The sequence below is a fragment of the Sus scrofa genome, chromosome 4 (genome assembly GCF_000003025.6).
Source record: "Sus scrofa isolate TJ Tabasco breed Duroc chromosome 4, Sscrofa11.1, whole genome shotgun sequence".
Lineage (NCBI taxonomy): Eukaryota > Metazoa > Chordata > Mammalia > Artiodactyla > Suidae > Sus > Sus scrofa.
This window is the reverse complement of record NC_010446.5, coordinates 76504909-76518667: the sequence shown is the minus strand read 5'-3', so window position 1 is coordinate 76518667 and position 13759 is coordinate 76504909. Positions and strand designations below refer to the sequence as shown.

Below are 13759 nucleotides of genomic sequence, written 5' to 3'. Positions count from 1 at the left end.
TTGGGTACCCGACAAAAGTCCATGGCAGTTGCCCTCCTAAAGTTCATTTGATGTGGCTTGAAATCTCCCATGCTTTTAAAAATTTCTCGGCTTCTCTCTGAAGGACTCTTTAAACCCTTTGTGTGTTTTATTTCCACTCTGAGCCACGTGCCCTCTCTGTGTCACTTCCCTTCCCCTCCCTCGGCAGGTGGCTGGGCGAACACCAAGATGACCTGCCAGACGGAGCGGGAGCTGCTCGCCGAAAGCCGCTTCGGTACAGGAGGAGGGATGGACCCCCTGCCTCCTGAGAGGGCCACTGCGCCTCCCACAGGCTGCTTACCTGCCTGTCACCGTGTGGCTGTCCTTTCCTGGACGGCAGCAGACACCTGCAGGGCCAGCCTGTGTGGAACACATCCGAGGCTCTTGGGAGAAGCTTCTGCCCGAGTTGGGTGCATCGCTTCCTCTTCTTCTCACTTCCTCCCCGAAACCTGGCACCTGCTAGGTCTACGAATAGGTGGCCTTAGTGGGAAGTGACTGAAGAGGCACAGAACGTTTGATTACGGTAAGATGTTTTCATACAACCTATGCTAATTTTCAAGCAGAAGTGCTATTCTTAGATAATGGTCTGTCTCTCTTAGTATTGGTGGTAAAATAAAGAAGCAAATGTGAAAAGAATACAGTTGATTGGGTTACATTTCATTCCTGCTGCGCTTCACGCTGATCTTCACCCTCCTAGTTTCTTGGAGCTGGTCCCTGGGTCTGCAGCCGGCAGCAGCCAAGAGGCCTGCCAGGCGCATGTCTTCCATCCATCCGTCACTCCCTCCATTAGCCTCATACACTTGTCGGTCTGATGCTTCGTCCAGCCCTTCCATCAGCACCTGACATAAAACCCAGTGGCCTGCACAGCAGCACCACAGCCTTGCCCTCAGGGCTGGAGTCTCAGTGCTGCCCTCTCAAGGTGGACGCTGTTATCAGCGCATCTGGTAGAGGAAGCGGAGGGAGAAGAGGCTCAGCCCCAGCTCAGTGTGTGACAGAAACAGGAGTGCAGAGCCTGAACCCGGTGGTCCTACTCCAGAGCCAGCACCACCTCCGCGTGTGTTTCAATGTCCCGGGAAATCACACAGCGGGTCCCCAACCGTCACATCTTCTCACCACCTGCATGTTCATGTCACATGCACGTTCCACCTGGACCACTTAGACTCAGCGGTTTTTTCCTTTAAACTAAATTGGATTATGTGGGAGTGGAGAGAGATTTGCCTCATTCTAAAGCATATCCATAATATCCTTTAAATCATTTATGTCATTACATTTTTTCCTTAAAACATGTTAAATGAATCTATAGCTAACACAAACTTTAGGTTATATATATGCTACCTAAATTTATAAACATCCAGTGAGTCTGACAAATCGTGATCAGTAAATAATGGTTCAACAAATAGAAGCTGTTGCTGTCATGGCTCACTTTTCACTGTTCCACGATTGAGGACCAATCTAGTCTTTAGAAATGGTACATTTTCCATCTGAGTTTGAAAACACATCAAAAGCAGAGCTTCAGGGAATTCCCATCGTGGTGCAGCGGAAATGAATCCGACTAGGAATCTTGAGGTTTGGGCTTGATTCCTGGCCTTGCTCGGTGGGTTAAGGATCCAGCATTGCCATGAGCTGTGGTGTAGGTCACAGATGAAGCTCAGATCTGCATCGCTGTGGCTGTGGCGTAGGCTGGCAGCTGTAGCTCCGATTCGACCCCTAGCCTGGGAACCTCCATATGCAGCCCTAAAAAGACAAAAAAAAAAAAAAATGTAGAGCTTCAGAGATTTATTTGAAGTTTAAAACAGTGTTTTGTTTTTATTTTTATTTTGAAGTGGTCAGCAGACCAAGTTAAAGGTAAGCACAATGGGTACCTCTCCCGCGGGCTGTGGGGACAAGTAGGGACCACTTCCAGGCTGGACTGAAATACCGCATGATCCCAGTACAAGGCAGGTACTGAGGAATTAAGCCGAAGTTTGCTCCACGTCTCTTGTGTGCTAGACACACAGTTACTGGGGATAAAAGGGCAAAGGGCTCAGTGGTTTTCTTGCCCGTGGGGGCTTCTGTGTGGTGGCAGCCACATGAGTTGCCTGTGTCTGCACCCCGGTGAGCTCCCCTGCTGCTGGCCCTGAGCCCTTGGGGGGTTGGCATCATTCTGTCCCCTGCAGGCTTGGTTCCCGGCAGGCTTCCTGACTCATAGTAAGTGCTCTGTGCCTGTTAATGTGTGAATCACCCTCCTACAGTACAACACACTGTTGAAGAGATTATCCCTGATTCAGCTCATACTTGTATGGAATCAGTACTCACAAGTAATTACACTCAAGTCCTCTATTTTTGCCAACTTACCTACAACAACGTATTTCAATGCTACACCTAATCCTGCCTTTGTACCCCCACCATGGAGATTGGAGTTGGCAGTTTCTCAGTTCTATCCAATGGCATTTTTACAGCCCTTCTCCTGTGGGAGGAGATGCTGTAGACACTGACGTCATCCATTGTGTGTTGATGCGGGTTTATTTTGTTATCACAGCACTCTTCTTAATCACTGGCTGGATTCTGGGACTAGCTGAGGCTTCCCCCATGTGTAGTGACTTTCCTCTGAAAACTGGGTAAAGGACAGAGAAGCCATATGTATTTCTGAATTTGCTGAGAAGGCAGAAGTTAACCTAATAGCAAATACGTAATATCAAGAAGGCAAATAGATTCTTAAAGTAAAAGTCGGCTGGAAAGAAGTGTCCTTTTCTTGTGGAGAGAACCACATAAACTCCTGAGCCAGGCACCTGCCTCGTGTCCTGTGGAGATGCCAGGGCTGCGATACAACCATAAAACTGTGGGTGGAGGCGAGGCTCTGTATTCAAAGCCCTGGCTTTACCTGGAAGGAAGATAAAGGTATTACATTCAAGGTGTGTGTTTGAATTTCTAGTGTAGCCAGAAGATGGAGGTTGGAGTAAGTCTTTTCATGCCAGTGGATTGTTTTGAATCACTGAGTTTATAGTCAATTTTAAAAATCAAGACTGAATGAATAATTGAATAAATGCCTGAAAAGGAAGGGTGGCGTCTTAACTACCATCTCAACTACCCGCATCAAGAAGGGTGGATTCTTGAAGGACTTGGGTCTTCCTCCCCAGAATTCTAGGCTCAGGTTTACCTTCCCCGACTCCTACTTGAAAGGAGGGAAGGGGCCACTGAGAGAAGTCAGGAGTGACCGGCACACATGTTCCTGTCACAGCCACGCATGGCCCCACTCCCACTGGACAGGATTCCTGAGAGCAGAGTTTCCATCTCGTTTTTCTGGGACCCTATAGCACCTGGGTCAGTGCAGACACAACACAGTCTTATGCTGTTCTAATGGAAAGTAAACATACTTAGGAATGGTAGCGATGAGTAGGAAGGCTGAGAAAATGGAAACATGCTAGGAAATTCATCTTTTTTTTTCCCGACAGTATTTGTGATTCTGTTTTAGCCCAGGAGGAGGGTCTCAGAAAAGAGATTGGAGAAGGCTCTTGTTTAGCCCATGTCATTGTCAGTAAATGCAAAGGGAAGGCTCCTCAGGAAGACTCAGGACGATACAAATGTACTGGGAAGTGACAGCCCCAGAAGTCGTGGGTCAGAGTGCATGGTGATGTCCCCGGCACACTGGGAAAGCTTCCAGTTGGTGATGGGCTGCCTAGCCCACCTCTCCCGAGGCATTTGCCTTCCAAACCATGGAAGCGCAGGCCCCTCCTTGAAATTACACACAGATTAGTAACTTCGCACTGGATACCCTATGGACAAAAGACTCAGCGGGAGCTCACAAGTGTCCCTTTTTGTAAGCTTCCGGGTCCTCTAAATTATTTCACCACCAGCCCCCCATCGTCATATCTCGTGTGACTCTCTAGTTAACGTCACGGCTAATCTCCTTGATGATTACTGGCTTCTTCAATTTTAACAGTAAAATTGGTGGTGGTTGGAGTTCCCACTGTGATGCAAGGGGATCAGCAGCATTTCTGCTGCGCCAGGATGCAGGTTCAATTCCTGCCTGGCACAGTGGGATAAAGGAGCCAGTGTTGCCATAGCTGTGGTGTCAGTCACAGCTGTGCCTCGGATCTGATCCCTGGCACGGGGAACTCCATATGCCAGGGGTGGCCAAAAAAAAATTTATGGTTGTTGAGGGAGGTCAAATTTAAACACGACAAGCATTTGAAAGTTTCATAGACATTGAATGTTTCAGCAGATTGCCTAACACTTAAAGATCCTTTTTTCTTTTTCTTTTTTCTTTTTGAGTTTAGCAGTAGGACTAAAGCATGGCATGCAAAGGTCAATGCCAGGAGTCCCGCCTTAGTACTGATGGTGTTTTGGCTGCCCAGCACCCACCCTCCCTTTCTAAGAACACCCCACTTTCCTTTGGAGAGATTAGCTCTTCCTAAGAACTATGTTCCTTGTGCTTCTGTCCTTACCTCAGTTGGGGACAGGCTGGTGACCCCAGCAAAGCTGATACTCGGATTTTGAGTCTTGAATGGCAGAGAGATCACAAAATGTTGGCGTTTCAGCCCCAGCCAGCAAGGGGCCTGAGACTTCTGCCCCTGGTCCAGGGTGCCCCCTGGGTCCCTCCCTCCTCCCCAGGCTGCCTCCCCGCCCTGGAGCTGGTCTCTCAAAGACACTCCAACAGCGGCTGAAGTTGGCATCATTTGTCTTTTCTGCAACCAAATTCAACACTTCCCCAGCCCGCTTTCATCCTCCCTTCCTTTCCCATCATCTGTCTGTGTGTCTGTCTGCCAGAAGGTCTTTCCTGCTTCCAGCTTCTGTCTTACAGACCCTCTCCCCACTGCTTCCCATGTCTTTAACTTTGGCCTTAGTGAATAGCCCGTGGCATGGATATCATTGTAGGACAGAGCCCTGGAGGAATAGGAGTAATAGGCTTTACCTGTTGTTGTCATTTTATGTTACTTTGATAATTGCATGCATGTAAACAAAGCCCATGCTAACGAGGAAAGCCAGGCTGCTTGCTCAAAGTTTGTGGACCAAGAGAGAGGGGCTGCCCTCACTCCCCTTGGCATTGGCTCAGTGGCCTTGAGAGAAACAGAAAGCTTGAGTGGAAGGAAGGGAGGGTTTCCAGTGGCACTGCCTAGAGGCTGCCACCCCGGAAGGGGAAGCTGGAGGTGCTGCTGGCAGCCGCGTTGCATCCCGAGGCTGTGCTGGGCCTGTGTGTCAGGCTCTTTACTGGTGGATCCTACGTTGTGAGAAGGGACAAAAGTCAGGGAAACTGCCAGTTATTGATCAAGTCCTGGTCTTTTGTGGCCATTGCCACTGAGTTGTGGTTTGGCTTCCAGGGCTGGTGGCTGCAGAAGTTGTGAGTCAAGTTCTTCTGTCATCATCAGTCTGCCTACTGGCTGCTTATTTAGCCTCTCAGTTAGCACTTGAGTCTGTGACTTAGGTTTTATTTATATTTAAGACACATTCTCTTGGCTTTTATTTCCATTCCAATGCAAAGGAAAGGAAATGTTAGGAAATAAAAGTATTTGCCCAAAGCCACCTCTTGCAACCCAGAAATTATAGTTTCTAACTGAAGGGTAATTTTTGCTTTTTTAAATTAAAATTTTTTTTATTTAATTTTATTGGAGTACATTTAATATACTGTGCTGTATTTGTTTCAGGTGTATAGCAAAGTCATCAGTCATATATATATAAATGTATTCATTCTTTTTTCTGGTATAGGTTACTGCAAACTATTGAGTAGATTTTCCTGTGCTATACAGTAGGCTTTTGTTACTCATCTGTTTTATGCAGTAGGGTGTGTATGTTAATCCCACCCTCTCAAGTCTTCCTCCCTCTCAACAGTTTCATCTGTGGTAACCATAAGATTGATTTTGAAATCAGTGAGTGTTTTTCTGTTTTTTATTTTATTTTATTTATTTTATTTTTCAGGCCACAGGTGCGGCATGTGGAAGTTCCCAGGGGTGGAATCAGAGCTACAGCTGCCAGCCTACACCACAGCCACAGTGACACCAGCTCTGAGCAGCACCTGCAGCCTACACTGCAGCTCACAGCAACGCCGGATCCTTAACCCACTGAGCAAGGCCAGGGATCGAACCTGGATCCTCGTGGATGCTAGTCAGGTTCATTTTCACTGAGCCAGGATAGGAAATCCTGTTTCTGTTTTTTATTTTGTTTTGTTTTGTTTTGGTTTTTTAGGGCTGCTTTTGTGGCATATGGAGGTTCCCAGGCTAGGGGTCGAATTGAAGCTACAGCCGCCGGCCTACACCACAGCCACAGCAATGCCAGATTCTTAACCCACTGAGGGAGGCCAGGGATCAAATCTGAGTCCTCATGGTTCCTAGTCAGATTCGTTTCCTCTGCACCACGACGGGAACTCCCTGTTTCTGTTTTCTTAAATAAGTCCTTTTGTATCATTTTTACTAGATTCCCCATATGAGTGACATCCTATGATATTTGTACCTTCTTTTTGTCTGACTTACTTCACTCAGTGTGATAATCTCCTGGTTCATCCATGTTGCTATAAATGGCATTATTTTGTTCTTTTTTATGGTTGAATAATATTCCATTGTATACATGTACCGCATCTTCCTTATCCATCCTGCTGTCGATGGCATACATGAAAACTATCTTCAGTTCCTCTTTGTAGTTTCTCAATGCAGGTGGTCAGGGTCTGATTATGAAGATCATTACAAATCACACCTTCTGCCTCTGAGTACCTGATAAAGAGCCTGCAAGGAAACTGGAGAGTTTTATTCCATGTGAATCTGGTGTGCAATGTATTATTCCCAAACATCATCCTATCAGAAAAAGCTGGGAGAGGCACTTCAAATGCAGACCCCCAGGGTCCCTGCAGGCTTCATGGGAGAGTGGTCTAGAGCATTTTGTTTCTTTTCTGCCCTACCCAGGGCATGTAGAAGTTCCCGGGACAGGAGTCGAATCTGAGCCACAACCTTGACCTAAGCCACAGCTATAGAAATGCTGGATCCTTTACCCACTGCAGGAATTCCTAGAGCATTTTTGCTGGTTCACCTGTTTGAGTACAAGAAGTGCCAGAGTGATAGATATTCTTATGCAGCTGGCAGGTGCTGGTCCTTGGGTTGGCAACTGTTGCATTAAGAGTTCCACTGTTGTGTGTTGGTGAGACGGAGGCTGTCACATCATTTATCCTTCATATAAATGTCACCCTGACTGCGTATGTACATCTACATTTGTGCTTCCTGAGGTTTGGAAACCGTGCAGCCTGGGATGCGTTTGAGTTACCATGCTTGTAACTTCCCACGATGCAGGGAGTGAAGATGGGTTTGGGCAGACCATGTCCGGCAGACGGGGGTCCTTTTGGCTTTAAACCTTGCCAACTTCCTGAACCCAGAATAGTTGTGAAGAACCAGTCTTCTCAATGTGACGAAGTTCAGGAAAGAGCCAACTTGCAGAACCCATGCAGGAATACAGGATGCAGACAACTAGGTGTGAGCACAGAAGGGGGCAGGGCCAGGTGGCAGGAAACCATGCATCATGCAAACAGCCAGGTCCACGGGCAGACAGAGAGAAGCAGGGACCTCCAGACTGACAGGAAACCACACATTTTAGGGTGATAAGTGCCCTAGAGGGAGACAAGGAAAGGTGGAAAAAGGGCAGGAATCTTCAGTGTCTGAATGTAACCTGTTGCTCATTATGCCCTCATTATAATAAAATTAGCCTTGCAGATAAGAACTATCATCATGCACCGAGGCCTTGACATTTCGGATCAAGGCTAAGTAAGGACAAAAATCCCTCCTCCCTTCAGGAAAGTGGAGCTGGAATGGAAATCAGGGAACGCAACCCCCAAACCCTTCCTTCCCAGTGAATATTCCGCTCACGCCATTGGATGTTCTTACAATCCATGTGCCAGAGAAACACAGGGCAACTGCTCTCCTGTCTGCCCACTTCTCTGTATTTCTCCCTTAAATCAATCCTCACTGTTCTTTCTCAATTTCCATCTTGTTTCTGAATTCCTTCTGCAATGAGACAAGAAGCTAACCTTTGGGAACACACAGACTGTTCTGTGTGGCCCCAAAGCTAAGAACAAGTCTTAGATTTTAAAGGGTAGTGAAATAGACAAGCATACAAAGAACAAGAAGCAAAGAATATTTGGCAGAGATCTCACATGCACTGCAAAGTCTAAAATAATCAGTTTTTCAAAATCAAATTCTGTAGTAGACATCAATTATCTACACAACTTAACATGCATGTTTCAGAAAAGGCAATATTTTGATGATGTATTTTTGCAAGACAACTGATTTACACATATTGTGCCAAGGTCTGCATGACAGACTTAAAAAAATATGAGCTTATATGTATTGATCAGAAAAATATGGAGGCTCTTTTGGATCCTCAAAGGCTTAGGTTGTCTTTTTTTTTTCCCATTTTTTTTAATTACTCAAATGAATTTATCACATCTGTAGTTGTATAATGATCACAACAATCTGATTTCACAGATTTCCATTCCACAGCCCAAGCACATCCCCCACCCCCCAAACTGTCTCCTCCGGAGACCATAAGTTTTTCAATGTCTTTGAGTCAGCATCTGTTCTGCAAAGAAGTTCAGTCTGTCCTTTTTTCAGATCCCACATGTCAGTGAAAGCATTTGATGTTGGTGTCTCATTGTATGGCTGACTTCACTTAGCATGATAATTTCTAGGTCCATCCATGTGCTAAAAATGCCAGTATTTCGTTCTTTTTAATGGCTGAATAATATTCCATTGTGTATATGTACCACATCTTCTGGATCCACTCCTCTGTCGATGGTCATTTAGGTTGTTTCCATGTCTTGGCTATTGAAAAGAGTGCTGCAATGAACATTGGAGTACATGTGTCTTTGTGAGTTGTGGTTTTCTCTGGATAGATGCCCAGGAGTAGGATTGCTGAATCAAATGGTAGTTCTTTGTTTAGTTTTCTGAGGAATCTCCATACTGCTTTCCACTGTGGTTGCACCAATTTACAATCCCACCAACAGTGTACTAGTGTTTAGGTTGTCTTTCAACATGACCCGTGAAAGGGCTTGCATTTGCTCATTTGTTCCTTTAACAAATAGTTATCAAATGCCTATCTTCAGATCTACATCCAGGAAAAGCTAAAAACAACATATTATCTATATGCAAGGAAACTACAATTTAATAAGAAATGTAATTTTATCTTCTACACAAGGTAAAATAAAGCACAAAAGCATTAAAAAACAATAAAATAATTGCTTTGTGGCCCCTTCCAGAAAAAGGTTGCTAACCCCTGATGTGAATTTTCTAAAACGAGTTAAAAATCTGTGTGTATTTTTATTTGGAATACTATTCAGAAAAGCTGTTGAAGAAGCAGTAAGGAGACACTGTGATACAGCAGAAGAGCTGGGAGTGCCTGGGGGGGACCTCGTTCTGGTCCCACCATGAACTCACTGGGAGTCTTAGACCAGGTACCTTGCTGGTCCTGCTGCAGCCAAAAATATCTTCTGCTAATACTGCATTCCTCCCCCTTTCCACATTTTAAAATAGCCGAGACAATCTGTTTTCAAATGTAAACACACATGCATTGTTCCTAATTTCTTTTTAATTGCTGCAACCGCCTTTCTACAGGTTTTCTGCCACACATAACCACTCGATCTGCTACATTCATCTGGAAATAACACGATGAAAAATCCACCCACTAATGACACTGATTCTGGTCCATTTGTGAGCATTACTGCCCCCGGGGAAGACTAAGCACTCTGTGACTTTTGAGAATAAACAAGAGTTTCCTGTAAATCACTCATAGGATAGACCACCAACCAAATTATATCCCTCTCTTCTTTAAATATTCCAAACTATATAGTTTCCAAGATTAATTAAATAAATTCAATTAGATTGGCATTCAATTAATTGAATGCCAAAAATGACATGGGAGAAATATCTTGTCCATGCACATTTCTGAAGTCACTTGTTTTTTTTATTGTTTTGTTTAACCTTGTTTTTTCTTTCTTTCTTTAATTAATGATTTGTATATTTTTTTTCATTATAGCTGGTTTACAGTGTTCTGTCATTTTTCTACTGTACAGTAAGATGACCAAGTCACACATACATACAAACATACATTCTTTTTTCTCACATTATCCTGCTCCATCATAAGTGACTAGATATAGTTCCTAGTGCTATACAGCAGGATCTCATTACTTAATTTATTTTTTTTAGGGCCGTGCCTGTGGCATATGAAAGGTCTCACCACAGCCACAGCAACTCCAGATCAGAGCTGCATCTGCAACCTACACCACAGCTCATGGCAACGCCACATCCTTCACCACTGAGCGATGCTTGGGATCAAACCCGAGTCCTCATGGATACTAGTTGGGTTTGTTTCTGCTGAGCCACAATGGGAACTCCCTTGTTTTAATGTTTTAAATTGGAACACAGTTGTTTTATAAGGTTCTGTTAGTTTCAGGTGTACGGCAAAGTGATTCAGTTATGCATATATATATATATATATATATATATATATATTTATTCAGTCTTTTTCAGATTCTTTTCCCATGTTGATTATTAGAGAGTACTGAGTTGAGTTTCCTGTGCTATACAGTAGATCACAGATTTTGAAAACAAACTTATGGTTTCTAAAGGGGAAATGTTGAGGGGGATAAATTAGGAGTGTAAGATAAACATATACTCACTACTCTATATAAAACAGATAACCAACAAGATTCTGAAGTCATTTCTTTCCCATAGTTTGTCCTACAAATGAATCGTAAATAAGAACCTGTATTCTGATTGGCCAACAGGGATGTGCTCTACAGCACAGAGAGCGCCATCCAATAGTGTGTGATCACCTATGTGCGAGAAGAATTGAAACGAGAATGGAAGGGTGTATATGTAAGCTTGTGAATCAACTCTACTTCAATAAAACTTTAAAAAAATGGAAAAAAAGTTAAAAAAAAAAAACCCTGCATTCTGGGACAGCTGGGGACAAATCTATCGAACCACACAGACTCTGACCATATTGCTGCCTGTTGTTGCATATTTATAGAAGGACCAGGGATTTTTGAAAGGATATAGAAAATCTGCAGGTTGAATGATAAATAAGGAGGTACACTGTGAATTACTGGGCAAAATCTGTAGCAAAAATAGGACGATTAAAATCAAGAAGCAGAGGAAGAGAGAAGATGGCAGAGTGAGAGGATGTGAGGCTCATCAACTCCCATAAACACTCAAGAATGCAGCTACATGTGGAACTATTTGCACAGAAAACTTGTGATAGCTGGCAAAATGAAGGAGCAAAAGTTGGGACGATAATTTATTTTTAAGATGTCCCATGAAAAATCTACTTCAAAACCTATCAACTCCATGTCATATTACTATCTGTAAAATACAGATGATTTTTCCCCTGAATTTGTCAAAATAAGAACACTAGTTTTATCTATCCATTGAAATATAGAATGAACATGTCTGCTTGCTTGTTCACTTGCAACCTGCTTCCAACTCACTCTCCCATTTCTTCTGCCCTCACCACCAACAAACTATAGTGTTTCATCTGATGAGGAGGGGGCTTTATTTTGTCAACTCAAAAGATTCTACTTCCTGTTAAAAGGTGGCTTGGTTGGCTTAAATAATGTTGCCTCAAATGCTCAAGACTCATTTTTTTTAAAGTCCTATTTGTTAAGATGTAACTTACATACAGTACAGTTAATTTTATTTGTTAAAGCAGACTGTTTTTTAGTGCATATAGAGAGTTCTCATGTACCCACTACCCCATCTACCTGACAGCCTCTTCCCTTATCACCCACCCACCAGACAGTACGTTTATAACAAGGGAACATAACGGGCACATCATCACCCAGAGTGCCTGGTGTACCTTAGGGCTTATTCTCAGAGTTGCAAATTCTGTGAATTTGGAAACCTGTACACCCTCTTGTATCCATGTATCCATCGTTTCACTGCCTTAAAACTCCTCTGGGCCCCACCTATATATCCTTTCCTCCCCCCACCCCCTCCCCAGCACCTTTTTATCTTTTACTGTCTCCATAGTGTTGCCTTTTCCAGAATGTCACATAGTTGGAATCATACAATATGTAACCTTTTCAGATTGGCTTACTTTACTTAGTGATATGCATTTGATTCGCTCAGATATGCATTTGATTCGCTCATGTCTTTTCATGACTTGATAGTTCATTTCTTTTCAGTGCTGAAAAATATTCTACTGTCTGGATGTAGCACAGTTTATTAATCCTACTGAAGGACAGCTTGCTTGGTCCAAGTTTTGGCAATAAGGAACAGAGCTTTTGGGGTTCCCGTCGTGGCTCAGTGGTTAACGAATCTGCCTAGGAACCATGAGTTGAGGGTTCAATCCCTGGCCTTGCTCAGTGGATTAAGGATCTGGTATTGCCGTGAGATGTGGTGTAGGTCACAGATGCAGCTCAGATCCCACGCTGCTGTGGCTCAGGCATAGGCCAGTGGCCACAGCTCTGATTAGACCTCTAGCCTGGGAACCTCCATATGCCACAGGAGTGGCCCTAGAAAAGGCAAAAAAAAGGGGGGGGGATAAAGCTTTATGCCTCTGTGTGCAGGTTTTGCACAGACATAGGCTGAGATATATTTGGGTAAATACATTTGCTGGCTTGTATGGTAAGTGCATATTCAGTTCTATAAGAAACTGCTAAACTGTCTTCCAAAGTGGCTGTATCATTTTGCATTTCTAGCAAAAATGAATGACAGTGCCTCCAGCTCCACACCTCCACCAGCATCTGGTGCTGTCCGTGTTTGGAATTTTGACCATTCTCATAGGTGTGTAGTGTTGTCTCGTTGTTTCAATTTGCATTCCCCTGATGACATATGATATGGAGCATCTTTTCACATACTTATTTGCCATCTGTATGTCTTATTTGGTGAGGTGTCTGTTAAGGTCTTTGGCCCATTTTTCAACTGGGTTATTTGTTTTCTGATTGTGTATGAGTTGTATGAGTTCTTTGCATATTTTAGATAAGAGCCCATTATTAGAGATGTCTTTTTGCAATTTTTTTTCTCCCAGTTTGTGGCTTTTCTTCTTATTCTCTTGGCATTGTCTTTTGCAGACCAGAAATTTTTCATTTTAAGAAAATCCAGACTATCAAATAATTATTTGTTGGGTTGTGCCTTTGGTTTATTTCTAAAAAGTCATCATCAAGCCCAAAATTATTGAGATTTTCTTCTATGTTATCTTCTAGGAGTTTCATAGTTTTGTGTTTAAGTTTAGGTCAGTTATCCATTTTGAGTTAATTTTTGTGTAAGGTGTAAGGTTTATATTTAGTTTTTTTTTTTTTAATCATCTGTTGAAAAGAGTGTCTTTTTCTAAATTGACCCTTTTGGGTGTATAATTTGGATAGCTTTCGACAAATGTCAACACCATCACAACTGAGGTATAGAATATTTCTATCATTCCCAGATTTTTCTGTGTCTCTTTAGAGTCAACCCCCCCCCACTTTAATCTCCTGACCCTTTCAACTCCTCCTCTGATTTGTTTATATTCCTAAAGTTTTTCCCTGTTGTAAATGTATTATAAATGGAATCATGTGATATGAAACCTTTTATGTATGGCTTCTGTCACCCAGCACAATGGTTTTGTAATTCATTCATCCTGTTACATGTATCATAGTTTGCTTTTATTGTTGACTGTTACTACATTGTATAGATACACCACAATTTGTTTATCCATGTACCAGTTGATGGGATGTTTGATTTGTTTAACAATTTGAGACTACTGTTAATAAATCTTGTATAGACATGTGTGCACAGGTCTTTGTGTGGCCATCTGC

The 13759-nt window shown here is 43.2% G+C and overlaps 1 long non-coding RNA gene across 1 annotated transcript in view; it reads left to right on the top strand.

Moving 5' to 3' along the window:
• Nucleotides 1–798, top strand: part of LOC102166699 — a 29538-nt gene extending 28740 nt beyond the window's left edge. Inside the window, exon 4 of the long non-coding RNA XR_002343328.1 lies at nt 188–798. This is a non-coding gene — a long non-coding RNA (uncharacterized LOC102166699). The remainder of the gene's footprint in view (nt 1–187) is intronic.